The 19835-nt window shown below is 44.4% G+C and overlaps 1 protein-coding gene across 1 annotated transcript in view; it reads right to left on the reverse strand.

Moving 5' to 3' along the window:
- PTP4A3 (protein tyrosine phosphatase 4A3) overlaps positions 1-19835 on the reverse strand; it is a 95164-nt gene that overhangs the window by 66979 nt on the left and 8350 nt on the right. The gene's annotated exons all lie outside the window — the stretch shown is intronic.

Consider the following 19835-nt stretch of genomic DNA (forward strand, 5'->3'; position numbering starts at 1 on the left):
TAAAGGGAAGGCGCCTTTTGGGGATGTGTAGCAGGCACACAGATTTATGAAAGACGCTTCAGCTAAGTGGGGAATCGCTGCTTCCACAGCAAGGGTGGCAGACAGCTCAGACAAGTCAAATCCACAAAATTTTAACACACTTCACAAATGAAAAAAGCAATTAGCACCTCTACCCTACAATGTGGACTAGTTTACTGGTCTGATGGAGAGCAAAGCGTAGTATTTGCCAAACAAAGAGTGGAAGGAGGTGCCACAGCTGTTTGACAAAAAAGCTCAAAATGAAACTTACAGGCTGAAGAATGACAGATGGACTTGGAAAGGAAGAGAACTGGAGCACAAGCAGTTAATGTTATTTGCCACAGAGCGAAGGGGACATTTAAGTGATTTGGGGCTCATTACGACTGGCTGGAAAAATACTGCGGGTACAGATTAAACTACAGTTTTTCTGCTTCTGATTACAAAATCAAGAGAGCTAAAAGAATTTCCGTCTTAGGAACCCTGTCATCCAGAAACAGGAAACAGACAGGCTATCCAAAAATAGTCCATGTTTACAGGAATGGTGGGGAGATCACCTGGTGACTTTTTCATTATTAGACACCCCTAACCCAAAATGACTTGGTGCCAAAATAGATGATTGCACTTGACTTGAGATCTCTGGGGGCACCTTTTCTATCAGCAGAACCACTGGCCTCAAACTCCATCATTTAGAAAAGGACATAACCAGGTAAGGCATGTCCAGAATGAAAATGGAGGAGTTCACAGAACCTTTAAGAGTAGACACCTTTACTAAAGGAGAGATAAAGTTTGTCTTCAGGAGTAGACAGTCAATAGATCTTTCAGGGCAGGAGAGTTTGAATGTGACTCCTCCCTTGGGTGTGAAAGCTGGCTAGTTGACTGGTCTAGGCCCTCTCTCTCAGCCAAACCCACCTCACTGGGTTGTTGTTGTGGGGAAAATGGGGGTGGAAGATTAGGTATGTACGTCTTGAGTTGATTAAAAATAAACTCAAGGATGACAATCTAATAATAAATTTTTAAAAAATGGTGGTGGTTCTTGAAAGTATGCATTAGGCATCAAATAAAACCAGCAATGGTATTACTGGAAGCTCATGATGATCATGCCCTTGATGCCTTGTTTAGATTCCTCTTCATGCTGAATTAAAACACATTTGTGGGGTGCCAGGCCACAGGAACATCTAGCTGGTGTTGAAACTCAGAGCATTTATAGTCTTCTGAACAACAAATACAGACTGTTTTGGGCTGGGACAGAACAACAGAAAGACTCAACGCCTGAACCCAAAATTTTGTAAAATACACGTAATCTCAGGGTGGTCCTTGACTATATGATTGAATTAAAGCTATGAAGAGTACACGGTTTATGTACAGAATGCAATAATATTCAGACTAGGAGCAGGGCAGGACTAGATTCTACCCTAAAATACATCACTGCCGGACTTTACAAATAATAGTATTTCTAGGAAGGGATTGCTCGCTATCTAAAATCCAACAGAAGAAAATATATGTAGCACAGGGTTGAACTGTGGAGGGCTCCACATTATCTAAATTTTGTAGCCTGCCAAAAAGAAAGTTTGCATGTAAGTTGCCAACTGACCAAGGATGCCCCTTGATGATTGGTAGCTGGGTGGGCAGTTACTTGGCAGCTAGACAAGCATTTGCATGTATCTGCTCTTCAGTGAAGCTCCTTTGAATTGAATCAACTGAGGACGTGCGCTGAAAAAGATCTAATCTCTGCAGCCACCTGGGATGTTTTCTTGTTCCTGAAAGTTTCCAAGGGTTTAGCTCTACTAATTTTTCTGGGACAAGGTGAGTTTTTGAACCCAGGTGTCCGGTCTATGTAAAGAGAAATACATAGCAAATCCACAAGTTGTCATGTTCACTGTTTCAATGTGCGCTGTGCATCGTAACGTTTCCCATGCCATGGCGCTGACGTGCGTTTCTGTTTGGGGGGGAGCTGCTGGGAGACCTTGTGCCAAGCTCTGTATCTCTGTTCATTTCAGTGGAATGTGTTTGGGTTATGTGCTCTGTTCAAGGCCTTTTCCCGCAGACCATCAGAAGCCATTAGGAGCACCTGGGATCGTGAGCTTGGGAAGATTCTACGGGGGGAGGGATTTCATTTGCACCGAGGGTTTTTAGTTTGCGTTTGTCGCGCTTTTATCATTCTCAGCTTTCTCTGTGATCCTGCACACTATTCTTTAATAAATCAGACGTCTTTGAATTCCTGCTCATGAGTCTGAGAGTGTTTTAGGATAGGCAACCGTTACGCAAGTGAAGGAGAGCGCCAGCGTGGCTGAGTGCCTTGACAACAAAATCATCATATATCAAGTCTGATTTTTTTTTTAATCTTGCTATCTTCAAGTCTATCACCAATAGATATGAAACCTTCCTTTAAAACAACCAGTGCAACCTTATCCAAAATGTACCATGGCTTTTTAAGAAAAATGTCTGCCTGCTAATGGCTTGCAGAGGCAGAAAGGAGTCTAACAGTGTCTTCCTTGACAAGCTGCAAGGATGTCAAAAGGAACGCTGCACAGCCCACTTGGTTTCACTGCACGCCACGGGCAGGATGATTTATCCCCTGCTAACCTTCTCACGTGCTCGACTTCTTACTCTTCCACAAGAAACTCCTTGTCACCTGGGACTGGCTGCCAAGAACGCAAAGGACTGGATCTTTGTCCTGGATGAAATGATGCAATGAAGGATTGCAAAGCGAAAGAGAGAAACATTTAGTACAGGTAGTCCTCGCTTAGAGCCGCGTGTGGCGCAGAGCGGTAGGCGGCAGCATTGCAACTGAAACTCTCCCCGTGAGCCGAGTTCGATCTCAGCGGAAGCCGGATTCTCTCTCGGGCAGCTGGCCCAGGTTGACTCAGCCTCCCGTCCTTCCGAGGTTGGTAAATGAGGACCCGGCTTGCTGGGGAAGGAGATGACTGGGGAAGGCAATGGCAAACCACCCCGCTACAGTCTGCCAAGAAAACATTGCGGAAATGGTATCCCCCCAAAGTGTCAGGCATGACTCGGTGCTTGCACAGGGGACCTTTCACCTTTGACAGTCCTCTCTTAATGACAGTAATCGGGACCGGAATTTCCGTTGCCAAGCGACGCGGTTATGAAGTGTGACATCGTGTGACCACATCGCTTAACGACGGCACTCCTGGCACTTGTCGCTGTTGTTAAGCGAGGATTGTGGGTTGTTAAGCAAGGACCTCCTCGTGATTTCCTGCTGGCTTCCCACAAGCAAAGTCAATGGGGAAGCCAGCAGAGAGTCGCAAGCCCCAGGTGGCTCGCAAGCAGGCTGGTGGGCAGGCAAGCGGCTGCTGTGGCACGAGTGCAGCAGAACTGGGCTGGCGGCTGTTGGCAGATGCTGGGAAAGCCTTTAGCCCAGGAGAGGTCAAAAAAGTCACACACCAAGCATTTCTATAAAAATAATTTATTTACAGAAAGCAAAACAAAAACAAAACATATTTAAAGGACTTAGCTCCCTTTGGAGCAAGCCTTGCTTGCCTACATTGCCAGCAGAGAGAAAAAAGAGGAAGTGAGAACAAGTCCGGGCAGGTTTCCTCCCCCCATGCTATTTTGCATGAAGCACGTGAGAGGAGACAATCTTAATACCACCTTTTAACCCAGCCAAAATGATTAGGCACAATAGCAGTCTTAATCGTTAGTAGGAAAAACTCAACAGCGGCTGCTGGGAGGGGGAGGATGTACTACGAGCGCATGTGTGAGGAACAGCCACAGGAGTGCAAGTGACTCACAGAAGCATCTTGTGACCTGCCCTGCTGGCCTCCCCACTGGCTTTGCTCGTGGGAAGCTGGTAGGGGAGGTCACAAATGGTGATCATGTGACTGCGGGACACTGCAACTGTCATAAGTGCAAGCTGGTTGCCAAGCATCTGGATCATGATCACGTGACCACAGGGGTGCTGGGAGTGCTGGAACTTTGAGGACCGGTGGTAAGTGCCACTCATTCAGCGCTGTCGTTACTTTGGTCATTGAATGAGTGGTTGTAAACTGAGTAAGAACTGGGCAAGAATTTCAGTATCCCAGGGTTAGGGATTAGGTTAAAGGACAGTGTTCTTTTTTTAGAAAATGATATGCAAATATGTGTGTGTGTGTGTGTGTGTGATTTTCTTGAAAATAACAGTAATTACCAGATGTTATCACGGAATACCAGGCTGATTTTATCTTACTTGCTGATCTTAGTTGATTATGGGAATGCTGTAGATGTAATATAGCTTGATTTCAGCAAAGCACCGAACGATATTCTGAACAGCAAGTTATTTAAATGTGGGTTGAATAGGATGACAATTAAGGAGATACACAGCTAAAAAACATACTCAAGGAGTGCTCATCAATCGTTCATCAAACTGGAGTGAGGGGATGCTTTAATTTGGATTCCTGCAACTTATCAGAGCATTGGCTTAATGCCCTAAGAGGCTTCTTCCAACTGTATGATTTTAGAGTCACTGAAGCAACAGATTTACTCCAAATTACACTATGATTAAAAAAAAAGAAAAAAGAAAAATGGATATAAATGACCCCCGCCCCCAGCCTTGCTACCTGATTCAAAAGGGGGGAAAACCCAACAGTAGCCTGATTCACATATCATCCAATGACCGTTTCTAAGCTAATTGCATATCATTAAGTCACAAGAAAACAAATAATAACTTAGTGCGATGTGTGAATCACAATGCAGTGGTCAAGGATAAATGGGCACAGATAATTATAATGTAGGTAATGAGTAAGGAACTGTTTTTTGTATTGGGAAAAACACCCTCCCAAGTTGACCAAGTGAGGTTTCAACTATTTACAGTCAGAAAATGGGTTTAATGAGTCACACAGAAATTGGTTCTGGAGAAGATGTCACCCCGTGGCAGCCCATCTCAGTGTACAAATCCCTCTGAAAGAGGCCAAGCTGTCATTTGAGACCATGTTTACAAAATGCCCTGCAGTGATTCACTCAGACAGGAAGAGGCTAGACTAACAGAAGAGCAGACCACAAGCCTTTTTGGAGCCAGAAATCCCTTCTCTGCTCCCCCTGCTGCCCCCCCAAACTGGGCTGAATTATTTTACCTCTCCCAGACCTTTCCCCAAATCAGAGTCACCTGACATTTTTCACTGGCCGCTATCTTTTCAGAAAAACATTTTGTCTTGCTGCTAGAAACTTGGGGATGGCGGTGGAGAATTCTGAAAAAAATTTGGAATGAAGAACACATTCACAGACTATTTTGGATTTTTCTGAAGGTCATAAATCCAGGACGGAGCTCCTGCCTGCTCCAATAACGTACGGAATCAGCACATGGGACACTGTGTGCCACCCACCCCACATTCCTTCCCACTGATTTAGAAGTCACTAGGAGAAGTGACAGCAACGATGACTCCTAACACATTACTGAGGATGCACAAGGTAAATAAAGGCTCCACTATGGGCCAAACTACATGTTATCCCCAAAATGCAAAGTGCAGATGCTTCCTGGGTTTTACACACTCACAATCCAGTTTTCTAGGGTCAGTAAAAGGGGAGGTTTAAAATCTCTCTTCCTCCCTATAATTTTCCCTTTTTATACTGGGACCGTTTTGTTCCTACTTGGACCTTGGATGATAGTGCTGGAGGGGAAGATATGCAGGAAGAACCAGGTAGAGAAAACTTTGTAGCAGCTTCTTCTTGCATGCTGATCAATTCAGATTAGACATTGCTGGACCAATCGCTATTCTGGTTCTACTCAGGTTCAGTGGTGGCAGGGAAAAATACGAACCTCTCCCATCCCAGAAATCCAAATTCAAGCTTCGCTGCTAATGTAATACGTAGTACGCAATGTGCGCGCGCTGGGGTGTTATGTATGAGAATGAGAGTGCCAGTTTGGTGTATTGATTAAAGACACTGGGCTAGAAACCAGGAGATGTGAACTCTAGTCTGGACTTAGACACGAAGCCTGCTGGGTGACTTTGGGCCAGTCACTCTCTCTCAGCTCTAGGAAGCAAGCAAGGGCCAACCACTTCTGAAAATGCTGCCAAGAAAAATGCAGAGACTAGTCCAGGCGCTGGCCAGGAGCCACGACTGACTCAGACACCAAGATAGATAAGAAGATAAATGATCTTCCCGTGTTTAGGGTAGCTGACAAGAAGGAAGATGAAGTTCTTCAAGCAGGTCAGAGAATGAATAGATTCCTCTAAAAGATTCTGGGGGTGTATCCCACCCATACAGTCTCCTACGAATTCTGCAAAGGGAGTATGTATTTCCAACGCCCCCCCCCCCGCCCCAGGAGGAAGGTACCTTCTTCTGATCAGCATGACTAGCCCTGCAGAAAGCTGTAAATAATGATCATGGATACTTATGGCATGACTAAAGCAATTTGAAATTTCATTACTTTCAGATGGACAGAATCAGTTCTTTGTTCTCTGCTCCCTTAGAAATCAATGCAAATTAAACCTTTTTAAACATCGGTTGCACTGTGCCCTCTTCTTTGATCTCATGAAGATGAGAACTTCATAGGCATGACATATTAAATCTCTCAAGGGACCTTCATCTTAACACAATGTGCTGCATGAGGTTCTTTAAATTAATTCTTCTATGAATCACATACCCAGAATGTGGTGGACATTTCTGAGATGGCCTTTCTTAATGCCTTATTTACATAAAATCTGCAAATTTTATAACTGCTCCTTGCTTGTAATCTGTTCAGGCTGGAACGCACAACTGAATATTTTGGCTGATGCTTACTAGCTCTCATATGAAGTTCCAAGCACAGTTTTTTAACTGTTAATTGATAAAAATGGTTATGCATTTCTCCAATGTAAGTGGGTGGAGAACTTATGATTTCCATCAACCCAGCCTGCAAGGGGCTATCAAATAGATGTGACACATCTTGATGAGTTAAAGGCAAAACCTAAGTCATCTCTGGGGCAAATCAATTTCCTGGGAATAAGAAAATTGGCAGTGAGGCTTTTCTGGCGCTTTCACACAGAAATCCAAAAATACTGCTCCCTGCTGCAATGTGGTTTTTCTCATTTAATGAGAGGGGCCAACTTTCTCCATCTCTGGGGTGACAGGACAACTCCTGATGAAAGGGTCAGCCCAGTCGATGATCTGGCCTCTTCTGAACCTTTAGATTGCCGAATTTTAAGGAGAGCCAGTTGTCTGTTTACTTGGGAAGCCAAAAATACAAGGGGCAGAATAAAGTGAAATGAGAACATGTACATAAATTAGCCCTGAATAGTACACCTCAGCGCTAATTCTCAAAGGTGCATTATGCAGGGCAGATATATTTTTACATATAAGTTGTTTGTTTGCATATTTATTTGCTAAAGCTACAATTTTAGCTCTGTTCTCCAACTCCTTCTCTCTCTTCTGTGTGTACAGGGTTAGGAAGTCCTGAAATAGGAATTATATGATACTGCTTTAGGTAGGATCTTTTTCAGGACTGCCTAAAAAAAGGGGGTGCAATACCAAAAACATGAGTGCTTTGCAGCATGCCAACTTCTCGTTTTGAAGAGAATATCTGAAGCTCAGGGTTGAACTGTGGAGTCCCTGGTGCTCTCTGAGCCTGGTTGTTTTCCTGCAGACGTTTCATGGCCCGACTAGGCAACATCTTCACTCACACTGCAGATGTTGCCTAGTTGGGCAATGAAACATCTGGAAGAAAACAACCAGGCTCAGAGAGCACCAAGGACTCCACAACTTCTCATTTATTTATTTATAAATACAAAGAATCATTCAACACCTCCATGAAGTCACACAGGCAAGAGCCTGGCAAGCATAAAGGGGATTTTCCAAAGGGACATGGACAGCATGTTGTTCATTGCTGTGATAGACCCCTGCTCAAGGCTTTCCATTTCTTGGACCAACCTCCATATTGGCTCCTTAGAAGATCTGCACAAAGCAACACGAGAAGCGATCGCCTGGATAGCTGAGTTGGACATCCAGTTATGAGGCTACTACTGATCCCTTCAGAACTTTTGTATATAATTGTGTGGACTGTGTGTATATATTTGCCTCCCTCTTGTCACGTACCCATCATATGCTCTGTCTGTCTGTCTGTCTCCATACTGTTTCAAAGAATGTATTCTGTTTTGGCATTCTATCAACTGTCTCTGATATTCCTCACTTCTTACCTGTTCTTGCTTTCCACTCCAAACTCTCAATTAATGATTAAAAGCTCCTGTTATTAAAGTGCATGGGATAAGAAATATATTAGCGCACTTTATTTGGAAGGTTAAGCATACCTAGCATACTAAGCCTAGGGTACCAGATCTGATCTAGCTCACTGCTCTTCCATTACCACCACCACCACCAGTCCAATTATTAATGATTAGCCTCATTATCCCTACGGTTTGGAGTCCCTCTGAGACAATGCCCCCGATTAAAAGGAAAACACACATATTTTGGGAATGAAGGTAGACGCTAACCCTAAAATCTTTCCTAACAAGTCCATAAAAACTTGAACCCAACATGAAAATTATCATTCTGTAATTTGCAAGAAGGAAGTGGCCTGAGGTACAGAAGTCAACTAACGTCTGCCTCCAAACTAACAAATGTGAAGGGGACAGCATGTCATGAGTGCCGTTGAGCTGAAGTCATCAGCGCAATGGCACACATGACAATAGCAAGGAAACAGGGGAAGGGGCTCAAGATAAGTAGCCATCAACCCATAACGACTAACGGTCAAGAAACAATAGCTAAACGGATCACGGAACACACCCAAGCCATCAGCGCTAATACAACGGAGATCGCCCAGCTGAAAGCAATCACCGGAGGAATAGAGAAACCGATGATGGGCGATCCCGGAATGCCAGCGGGGCTTCGCAACCCCTCACCCACCGGCAGGTCAACGTATTGGACAAAGGGGGGTGACGTGACCGCGAGTGAGGGGGCGCTGACCGGCGCGGGGTATTTAAACCCCGCACCGGCGCGCTCCTGTCACTCTCAGCTTTTTTCCCGATGCTGTACCTACGCTATGAATAAACCAGAGCCTGTTCCACCGAGCCAGTGTCTGAGCGTTATTCAGAGGTAGGCAGCGCATGACACAGCAACACTTTAAGTATTTCTGGAAATGCTATTATAAATGTGTTCCACAGAAATATGTTTCTTATTTTATTGCTACTTTACATGGGCAACATTCACCCTATTATGTTCCCAGCAACAGGTATATCAGAATATTGATACTCTTATCTCCCACGAACGTCTCATGCCCTTTTAAAGCTTGTCCAAAGAATTGGCCAATGACTTGTGGTAGCTAAACATATGATTTAGCTATGAAGCGTGTGATTTTATCTTCTCTGCCCCCTATGTCCAACCATTCAGTTTCACCGATGACCCCCCGTTTCTTCTATTATGGAAGTAGTAGGAAAGTGTTCCTTCTTTACTTCATGGCTAATTTGATACCTTCTTCATTGTCTTTCTAAACCTAATCGCCCTCCAAATCCAGTATGTCTATGGGGTAAGTAAATGTGACTCAATTCCCAACCTCATTAAGCCATAATGTGGCTTGTCCGGTGTGACTTGATGCATTGGGCAAGCACAGCCAAATGCGTCTTACTCAACAAACCAATGCTTAGCATAGTATGCTTAGCTGGTCAGTAGCTACACCTTTGCAAATACACTTTCTTCAAGCCATTTTTAGCTTGAATATCCTAACCAAAAGCCTTATTTTGGCTTACTTTGAAAAGGCAACCTATCAATCACAGGAACTATTGCAAGAAGTCAACAGGTGAGATGAATCAGGTTACACACTTAGACTCAGAGGGATGGTCTGGATTTCCTCAGTGGGGTCGTGGACAAACAGAGATTTAGCAAGTCTTCCGAAGACTTGCCGCTGATTCCAATCTAATCACGAAAATATCAGCTTCAGTATTTTATTTTCCCTGTTGGGGAAGAGACGTAACTACTACTTTTGTTACTGTCTTATCTTTCGTACCTTCCCACTGATACACTCCATCTCATGAACCCAAGAACATGGCCTTCTCCACGTGATGCAAGAATGAGGGCAGGAAGAACTGAAGATGATACAACCAACCAAAACCAAGTTAGATGCTTCACATGCAAGACCTCTAAGAAGCAACCAGAAAACTTAGATGACTTTATAGGCAGTCCTCGCTTAATGTCCACTTGTTCAGTGACCATTTGAAATTACGATGGCACTGAACGAGGGGGACTTATGATGGGTCCTCATGTGGCCATTGCAGCATCTTGCAGTCATGTGATCAACATTTGAGACCTTCACTGACAGCTTCCAACAGGCAAAGTCATCGGGGAAGCAGCAGCAGGTCGCAAATGGCGATCACGTGACTGTGGGATGTTGTGACCTCGTGGGAATCACCTAACAATAGCAACTGGGTCTGCTGGAATTGCCACAGTACGTTGCGCAGTCATGTGTCATCATGCCTTATGACAGCACTCCTTAGTGACAGAGTTCCCGGTCCCAACCACTGTCAGTAAGCAACTTTAACTGTGTTTTGTGAAACATTTAAGGCCATGGGGTTTCCTAAGCCCCTCCCAAAGTATCAGATGCTGGGATATGTGGTGTTTTTTATGTGAAAGCTACATTTTGAGTGTGAGTTCCTATGGAGGAACATTTCTGCTTTGCAAGATGCTGGAGGGATCTACACCAGCTGTAGGTTCCTCCTGTCCATGGAGATCAAGAGGGTCAGCCTCTTACTTGATGTACCTGGAATCGCAAGAAGGAAAATGAGCGAGGAGCTGAGAACAAACGAGAGCAAATTCAGAGTCTTGATCTGAAGAAAAGACTCCTTTTTCCACTTAAAGAGTTCTTAGACAGGAGGAATGATATAAAAATCATTGGGGGGGTTTTTCCCACAGGGAGGTTAATCTCTTTGCTGGGTTTGTCACGCTCCTATCAGGAAAACGAATGATCTCCAATGGTGAGTATCTACTGCATTTGTGGAACTCGACAGGACTTCCACTGAAATGCACCATGTCCTTCATTCCACTATTTCTGCCAAGGCTGAGCCAGCTGGTTGAAACACTTCTCTTTGGGAGACCCTCCAAGACAAAATGAACCCTGAAATTTGAGGAACCAAGAGGGGGCCGAGAAGTATGTGTGAAAACTTCCAAAGAGTTAAGAGAAGCAAGAGGAAGGAGCCATATTTGGCATGTCATCTTGTAGGAATCCCCTGCCCGGGGATTTGGAGGAATGGAGAGGAGGTCTGGAGGGCACTGTCTGAAGATCTGAACATCTTCAGATTCGCAGGGCAACTTGCCAGCTTGCCTCCTGTCTCACAAAAGAGGCTTTGTTCTTTGTGGCTTCCCCCTCCCCCAGGAAACTTGCACCAGCAGCTCCAGTCTGACTTCTGCAAGTAATTCATAGGATTTTCCCCCCCCTTCTCTGACCACAAAGAACAAACTAAAACCTATTCTTTTATGACCGAACATTAAAAGACACAAAAGGAACAGAATGTTTTTGAAGATAAGAAACACAGGACATTATTGATTGGGCTCTAACGTCACTATTACTGATACAATTTTCTACCACTGCTCAGATTCCATCACCACAAAACCGGTGTTGCCTTTCGTGTTGCCTTTCGGATTTGCACGTTTCCTTCCCCTACCAGGAAGACGACATAGAGATTTGGACGCTGTTGTTAATAGGTACAGAGACATTATCTACGGTTTGAAAGGTTCCATGTAATAAAGCAAGCACCTCTGGCAGAAATGCTTTTGAAATGTATTAAACTGTCCAGAGTCCCTCTTTTGGGGGAGATGGGCGGTGATTAAATTTGAACAAATAAATAAATAAAGACTTACTTCACTTTGTGCAGCAAAGTGGGAAACTGGTCTGTACGGCAGGATATACCAGAGGACATCCACATGAAGCACGAAAATTGTAAGAGGCAAGCTGTCTAAACTGGAAAAGGTGCTACCAGACTGTGGCAGGATGGACTGTACTAAAATTGTAGGCACCCTTTAAGCACTTTCCTTCCCCTTTAAGCCTAACACACCTCAGGGTAAGGAGGGCTGGGAGGTGGTTAAGAGACCTGGGTATGGAACCGCTGGGTGTGGTGGTGTGGTGTGGGTGTGTAGCAGAAGCAGAAGACAGAAGGAAGCCAGGGTGGGAGCAGCAGTCAAGGCTTGTAGAAAAGGAGTGAGACGTTGTCCACTTAAAGGAGAACTGGGTTCTAAAGGTAGTAGTAGAACTGTTAGTAGTGTTTCATAGTTATAGTAATAGTATAGTGAAAGAATAGCTTAGTGACCTGCACGTATTAGTTAGAACAGACATAGTTAGAGCAGTAATGGTCATAGACATATAGGCTAGTTGGAAAGAATTGTATTAGTTGGTCACCTAGGTAAGGGAAAAACCCTTTAATACCGTAACTAGTGGTTTTTTTAAGTAAAAGAACCCCCCCCCCACCATACAAGGGGTGAACACAAAGGTCTACGTGCGCAGTGTCTCATTGGGAACGTCCTGGTGAGTCTGAGTAAACAACCCTTGGGTATCAAGTGAACCTGTGACATGGACTCCTCCTGATTTTGGGAAGCACGAGATGGACTTTTACTGCATCTCAAAGGACCTTAGTCTGATCTATGCTTTGGCATTCCATAACCAGGAGAACATTTATGCCATTTCCCCAACATTCTGTAGACCAATGGTGTGGAATAGCAGTGGTTGTAAGACAGAACCAAATACGATTCTAACAAAGCAAAACCAAAAATCAACCCTGAACCAGCCTGCACTACAGCACCACCACAAACTCCAGACCATGAGTCAAGGTGAAGTCGATTCACAGAGCAGCAGCTAAATGGGAAACTGTCCTAAAACAAGAGGCGGCCATTTGAAGACAAGGAAAAATTAACTGACCTTGGTTGCATGACTGAGCTGAGCCTGCAGGAGCATGAACTGTAATCAAGTGTCTCAAATAATGTGGGTTCATGTATGTATAGTCTGGAAGGTCAGCACCAGCACTTCAAGCTGGCAACATTCCCAAAGGCCCAACCAACGTAGGGACTGACAAAGAGATGAGGGTGCCCTGAGAGGGATCCAGACCATGTTATTCCGGACAGAGAGGATCATGGAATGAATGCTAGCATTTTGAGTAGTAAAAAAACCAGGAATCTGAAGGTTTCTAGAAGGCAAGTACAAGCGGAAGATAAAACGCATGCCATCTTGAAGTGAGATATTGAAAGAACCTGGAAGAACGTTGAGGGCAAAGAGAAGGGTGTAATGCAAACGTATTTAACTTCAACTAAGGTGGGAGGTTGTAAGGCTCTCCTCTTTGTCGGATGGATTAAACAGCGGTTTGGATTTTGTAAAGTATGTAAAAATGCCTTATATCTAAGGACAAGTACACGAAGCTGATTTATTAGCAAGTTAGAAATATTTCCCACCTCTCAAGCTTGCTGTCTGCAGTCTAGCACCAACGGATTTGAAAAAGGGATATACATATAAAGCAAGCTGGACTTGTAGGAGGCGGCTTAAGGAAATAAAATACACATGAAACTCAACAGATGCCATTTCTAAGAACAGCGGATTCCCCGTCTTTCCCATCAGAAGACTGCAAAGGCAGCCTGAAAAATAATTTCAGGTGCACCAAGAGAGCGTGCAGGCAGTTCAGAAAAGAGCTTCAAGAATTTGGTCAGATTATTTCCAGTGAAGGTGACCTTAGCTTTGAAAAGCATGGAGTATGGATCCTCTCCTGGAGAAGAAAATGCCCCATGGCTGCATCATAAACAGGTGGAAAATGATACTAGAATTATAAACTCAGGCTGTGCTCAAAAACGCCTCTATGGATCTCAGCACAAGCAGCATTTCACAGAAGAGAAACACCAGGCAAAGACAAATGGTTCACGTACCAGGAATTACTGGAGAATCACCAAGGGGAACATAAATTAAACCAAATAGCAACAAATGGCGGAATGATATCAATAGTTTTCCCATTTACAGTTATCAGAAAAATTCAAAATGGACAAAAAGATTGTAAAAAATAAAGCCATGGAATATTATTTCAATATAGGATTACTACAGTGAGATTATTCTGCGCACAAAGATGGAAAGGTCCGGCATCACCCACCATGGAGGAATGGCCGGTACAATTGACAGAACTTGCTGAGATGGCCAAACTAACTTCTTTGATTAGGGAAAGGTCATTATTGACACTCATCAATGACTGGAAACCCCTTATGGACTTTTTGCCTAAAAAAGAAAATGATTTTGTGATTTATGGTTTTGATGATTAGAAAGAGTAGGTTATAGAAAGATGGGAATTATGATCTCATCCGAGCGAGAAGGGTTTGATTCGAGTTGTATGTATAACTGCTGAGAGGAAGGTCAGAATCTACTTCTGTTTTCTGTTTTTATTTTTTCTATCACCTTTTTTCCTTTTCTCTTTTTCACATTTTACTATATATTTTTTTTCTTTTCTTTGAATGTATTTCTTATTATCTACGTAAAATCTTTTAATAAAAACTATTTGAAAAAAAAAGAAAGAAAAGAAAAGGATACTGGAAGGGATCCTGCAGGGTACAAGGGATGAAATTATGTCTGTGTCTGCATCTAGAGCAGCGTTCCTCAACCTTGGCAACTTCAAGATGGGTGGACTTCAAGTCCCAGAATTCCGGGAGTTGACGTCCACCCATCTTAAAGTTGCCAAGGTTGAGGAACGCTGCTCTAGAGGCCAGGTGGCCGAAGGTTGTATCAGAGAGCAATCAGAAGAGGAGGACTCTGAAACAGGAGATGTATGCAAAACACAATAAAGATTATTACACTATTCCTGGCAGCTCCCGAACAGCAAACTCTGTTCTGATTTTGCAGAGAGCTTCTATGTATGCATGGCATTATCTAATTGGGCTGCGCAATGCTTCAGACTCGATTTGCTTCAGAGGGCGAACGCAACACCTATCATGGAAACAGCTGCTTGAACACGCTGCTGACAGATGTTTTATTTGTGTGCCAACGCACCTTTCGAAATCCAACACGCCGCACAACCCTGGCGTCTCAAGCTGAGGCAGCAGGCTACTTCCGCCCTGCGCTCACATTCCCCTGCTTGTGCGGGGCTGTCTCTCCACACAGTGCATGCCTGGACGGTGGGATGCGCAAAGACTGTCGCAAGCATTTCTTCCCCCAAGGACAAGCCCCCAGAAAAGGAGAAAGCACATAATTTGGAAAGAGACAGACCTGGTCATGCGCCTGCCACCTTCAGGCGAACATGGTTCTATCCCTGCCCAAAGGAAACCCATTAATGCCTGCTCCTTGCTAGTCTAGAATGGAAGATGCTTCCTCCTCGGAACAAAATGGGTCACCAGGTGACTCCTAAAGAGGTCTTTGCACTGACACCGTTGTGGGCTGTGTTCATTGTCACATGGCTATTCTGACTAAGCCCTTAATGCAGACCGGTGCAAACACATGGAAGCAAACCACAGCTGGTGCCTCCAAGTTCACTGGACTATAACCACCATACTCCCTTTCCAGCACGGACAGTTTCGTGGGGCCTGTTTTGTAATGCAGAGGTGGGAATCTTCAAGTTTTCCCTCGCCTCCAGGACCAATGGCTGAAGTTCAATCTGAAAAAGGCCGTGTGACGTCCTCCTCCTCGGCTAGGGTAACTCATGTGAACAAGCTTTGAAATATACCTATAAGTAGGAAAGCAACATCATAGTTAGGATCCCAGGTTGCATTTACTCATGGCTGGTTTAATTAGGGATGGCTGAATAAGCCCCAATTTTGTGGGTTCACGTGTAACATTACGCCATAAATACATTTTGGAAACCTGGGTTCACACAGCACACTCCTTTGACGCCAAAGAAACTACATTTCTGCAGTGTGTAAATTGTCTGCTCTCGGCTACAGTTTCATCTACTTCAAAGCAACAGGTGTGTGTTTCAAAAAGTGTTCAGATCTCTTAACTGCAAAATAGGGATTGGCAGTTTCCAGAGAGATCAGTATCAGCAGCAGGTTTAGGGGAAAAAGAACAGAAATCACGTGAAACTTCTGAACGCCAACTACCTTGTCTTTCGACATCTAGGCATACCACCAAGGCTTCCTGATACGACCGCTCAGGGTCTGACATGCGTCATTTGAAAAGTTTATTCGCTATACCTTCAAGTATTGTTATCTGGCTGCAAGATGACGTTCTGCAAAACATGTGGGCAACCCGCCCTTGCGAGACGTTTTCCTTAATACTCAGCACTCTTTTGTATGGAAATCCAGAGCTGCTCTATGTGAAATATGAGCAGCATCACAGATATTTTATTTATTTATTTATTATTCCCATTTCTATCACCGCCCATCTCCCCCTCAAAGGGGGGCTCTGGGCGGTTTACAATAAAATTCACCTTAAAACCTCACATCATAAAATCACCAGGTCAACAGCTACAATACTAAAATACTAAGACTATAAATATAGAATTTCCATTCGGTCAGGAGAACTCTACATCACCAGCCACCCCCAGGAAGAGCTGTTGGCCTTCCCATCCCAGGCGAGGCGGCAGAACCAGGTCTTCAAGCCCCTCCGGAAGGTTGGGAGCGAAGGGGCCTGCCTCACCTAGGGGGGTAGAATGTTCCACAGGGTGGGCTCCACTGCAGAGAAGGCCTGCCTCCTGGACCCCGCCAGATGAAATTCTCTTGCAGACGGGGTCCGCAACATGCCCTCTCTGCATGATCGGATGGGATGGGCTGATGTTATGGGGATGAGACGGTCCCTCAGGTAGCCTGGCCCCATGCCATGTAGGGCTTTAAAGGTGATAACCAACACCCTGAATTGAACCTGGAAGCAAACTGGAACCCGATGCAGCTCATGCATGTGCTGATCTTGGAGCACTCATCACTGTTCGCGCAGCTGCATTTTAGACCAACTGAAGCTTCCAGATATGTAGATATGGGCAGCCAACGGGCAATTCCCATGTTAAATGGAGTATGAGATGGGGAAGAGGCGGTCTATAAGCTGTTCAACCCAATGGCTAACATCTGAAGATCTTCAGCAAGAAAGACACCACTTCTCCAAGGTCATCATGCTCCATGGTTGAATTGCTCTGATCATCAACATGTTCCTTCTAACATTCCATAAATGATTTATCATCCTTTAATTTAAGCCTGTTAAATACAGTTCTGTGGCATTCCTGCCTTCTTTGTGGAGAACACTGAAGATTTTAAGTGTATCACCAACTTTTCTGGGAGAAAATCTATGTATGTGGCCTTTAACAATGGACACTAATTTAATGGCACATAATCACTCAATCACTTTCTCTCTCCAAGGGAAGTGCTCTTTCTGGCAGCTGTCTGATGGTTTCTCTACCTCCACTATTCTCCTCAATCCCAATCCAACTCAGTTACATCACTATTCCTCAAACCAGTGCCCTCCAGATAGGTTCAGATTACAATTTTCCAACATTTTCACCTGTAGCACTCGTTGGGAATTCTAACAGCTGCATTCCAAAGGCACCCAAAGGGGACCAAGATGGGTAAAACTAGCTCACCTTCACCTTAGAAGTGTGATCCTGCTGAGAACCGGATCCACTATTTCAAACCAGGTCTGCCAAAGCGGAGACCTCTCTTAAGAATTAATGCAACAAATTTAAGAACTCTGCATTAATGCAACAAATTTAAGAACTCTTGCATTCAAAAATCCTTGGAGAAAGCTGGACTGCACACGCCCAAATTTTGCAGACACTAGGTTGCACTAAATCGTGGCTTAATGAACAAGTCACAAGCCCCTGGGCTCACCAATCACAACAAGCTGCTTACAAACCACAAGTCTGTGAGTCACCTATCACTCTAAGCTGAAACAAACCACACTGTGGCTTCGTATAGCATGAGAATCCTGTCTGAACAGAGTCAAGCACGGAAGAGGTATGCCATGAGATTGGAGAACAAGGTCCTGTTTCGGTCACCACACTGTAAGAAGATTGTTATGTTGCTAGAAAAGGTGCAAAAAAGACAATCCAAGCGACCAAGGGCTGGAGCAACATATCCATAAGGGGAATTATACAGCAATTGGGGCTCTCCATTTCAACATGAAGATGGGTAAAGGGGGAGAGAAATTGTCCAGCATGCACAGGATGGGAGAGAAATTTTCTTGCTTTTACAGTGGTAGAACTTGTGGTCACCTCTCAACAGTGAATCAGGTAGAGCCAAAAGGAAGTGCTTTTTCACACGGTGCATAGTTACACTGTGGACTTGGCTGCCAGCAACTGTGCTAATGGTAACCAATTTGGACGGTTTTCAAAGCAGACTGAACAGGATTCTGGAGGATCCACTAACAGCAGCTACTAATGCTGACGACTGTTTACTAAGGATTATAAAACTTGAGAGAGAGGAGCTGTGAAGCCCACGGGAATGTGTAATTGAGAAGTACCTCTTCTCAAATTCTTAAAGCAGCCCCATCTTTCTCTGGTCCTGCTGCTCTTGGCTGCCTCCACACACATATGCATGCACAGCCACTCTGACGTGGCTGCTTTACAAAATCAGAGACGTGTTCTTTATATTCCGCTGAAGCCCCTCTTTCAAACAACTGTATAGCCCAACTGTTCACTGTCTTTTGATTCACAAACAACTTGCCAGATCAATACATATCCCTAAGAAACAACAGTGGATGGGATGGATCCCTTCCAGGTTAAGACTTGTAACCTCAAATATATGTTGCTGGCCACAGAATAATGGCCAAGGTGCACACAGCATCCAATCCATCAGAGTTCTTCCTTGGTTCTTCTGCCCCCTTCTCCTTCACTTAATCTTGGACAGATGAGTTGGAGCCTGCATTTTCTTCACGCTTCTCAGGAGATTCAAAGCCAAGCCAATCTCTTGCTTCCCCCCGCTCTGGAAGCTGCAAAGAAGGTAAGGACCAGCCTCCTTTTCTCTTCTACAAGCTCCAAGTTGAGCTACAGCTATGGAATTAACTGCTTCAGAGGCTAACTAAGCCCCTTTTCTGGCAAGCAAGTTATTCCACAGAGGTAGCCCGAACCCTGTTGAGCAACACAAATTATAAGCAAACAATATCTGCCTTCTTGAAAAGGACATCACAGCAGCAGAACCCAACAGCAAGAAGTGCCCTTTCTCTCTGCCTTGCTCTGGAATTTGTTGGAAATGGATGTGTGTGCATCAGGACTTGTACTTCAAAGTGACACCCCCCCCCCAACCCACAGCAGTTTCTTCTGACATACAGACAGTTCTGAAGCTCCAGTCAGATGTTCTCCCCCACCAGAGAGTCCCAACAGTTTCAGTGCAGAAAGAAGGCACAAGGAAACTACTCATCTGGGAAGGAGAGAGGCAGCTGAACCCTGTGAAGGCTGTATTTTTGCTCAGCTGCTTCGCCAACAGCCCTAGGGCAAGCATTGCCTATACCTGTGCATGAAGACAACCAGAAAAAGCTTAGAAAGCAGGCACCAGAGGACACAGCTACCCAATGCCTTAACAGTGGCCCTTTGCATAGGGTTTGCAAAGCCCCTTCAAGCACAGAGCTCAGCCGTACATTTCATGATCCTACCCCAGATCCTCAGAAAAGTAAACTATGGTACTTCAAAGCCCACAGGGCTTTTCACAGCCTTTCCCCTCCCCTTTGAAGATAGTTTTTTAGCCCTTAGGTTCACAAAGGAAGCACATGGGAAATTGTAGAACCGACCAAGTAAGATTTACCAATTGGAAACTATACAGCTTGCCTTGTCCTTCCCTCATCATTCAATATAAAAGGCTTATTAAATCTCAGGGGTCCTGCATTTTGCAACGCTGTCCTGTGGGAGGAAAGGCAGGGCATAAATATTTTAATCAACATCGTATATGATCCTTTAACAACGCATGGTATATGTCAAGGAGACTCATCAATTATAAAAACTCCACCCAGCATAAATGATTCGCAGCTAAAAACTGAACACAACCACCATCTA

This window comes from Candoia aspera, chromosome 3, assembly GCF_035149785.1.
Source record: "Candoia aspera isolate rCanAsp1 chromosome 3, rCanAsp1.hap2, whole genome shotgun sequence".
NCBI classification, from domain to species: domain Eukaryota; kingdom Metazoa; phylum Chordata; class Lepidosauria; order Squamata; family Boidae; genus Candoia; species Candoia aspera.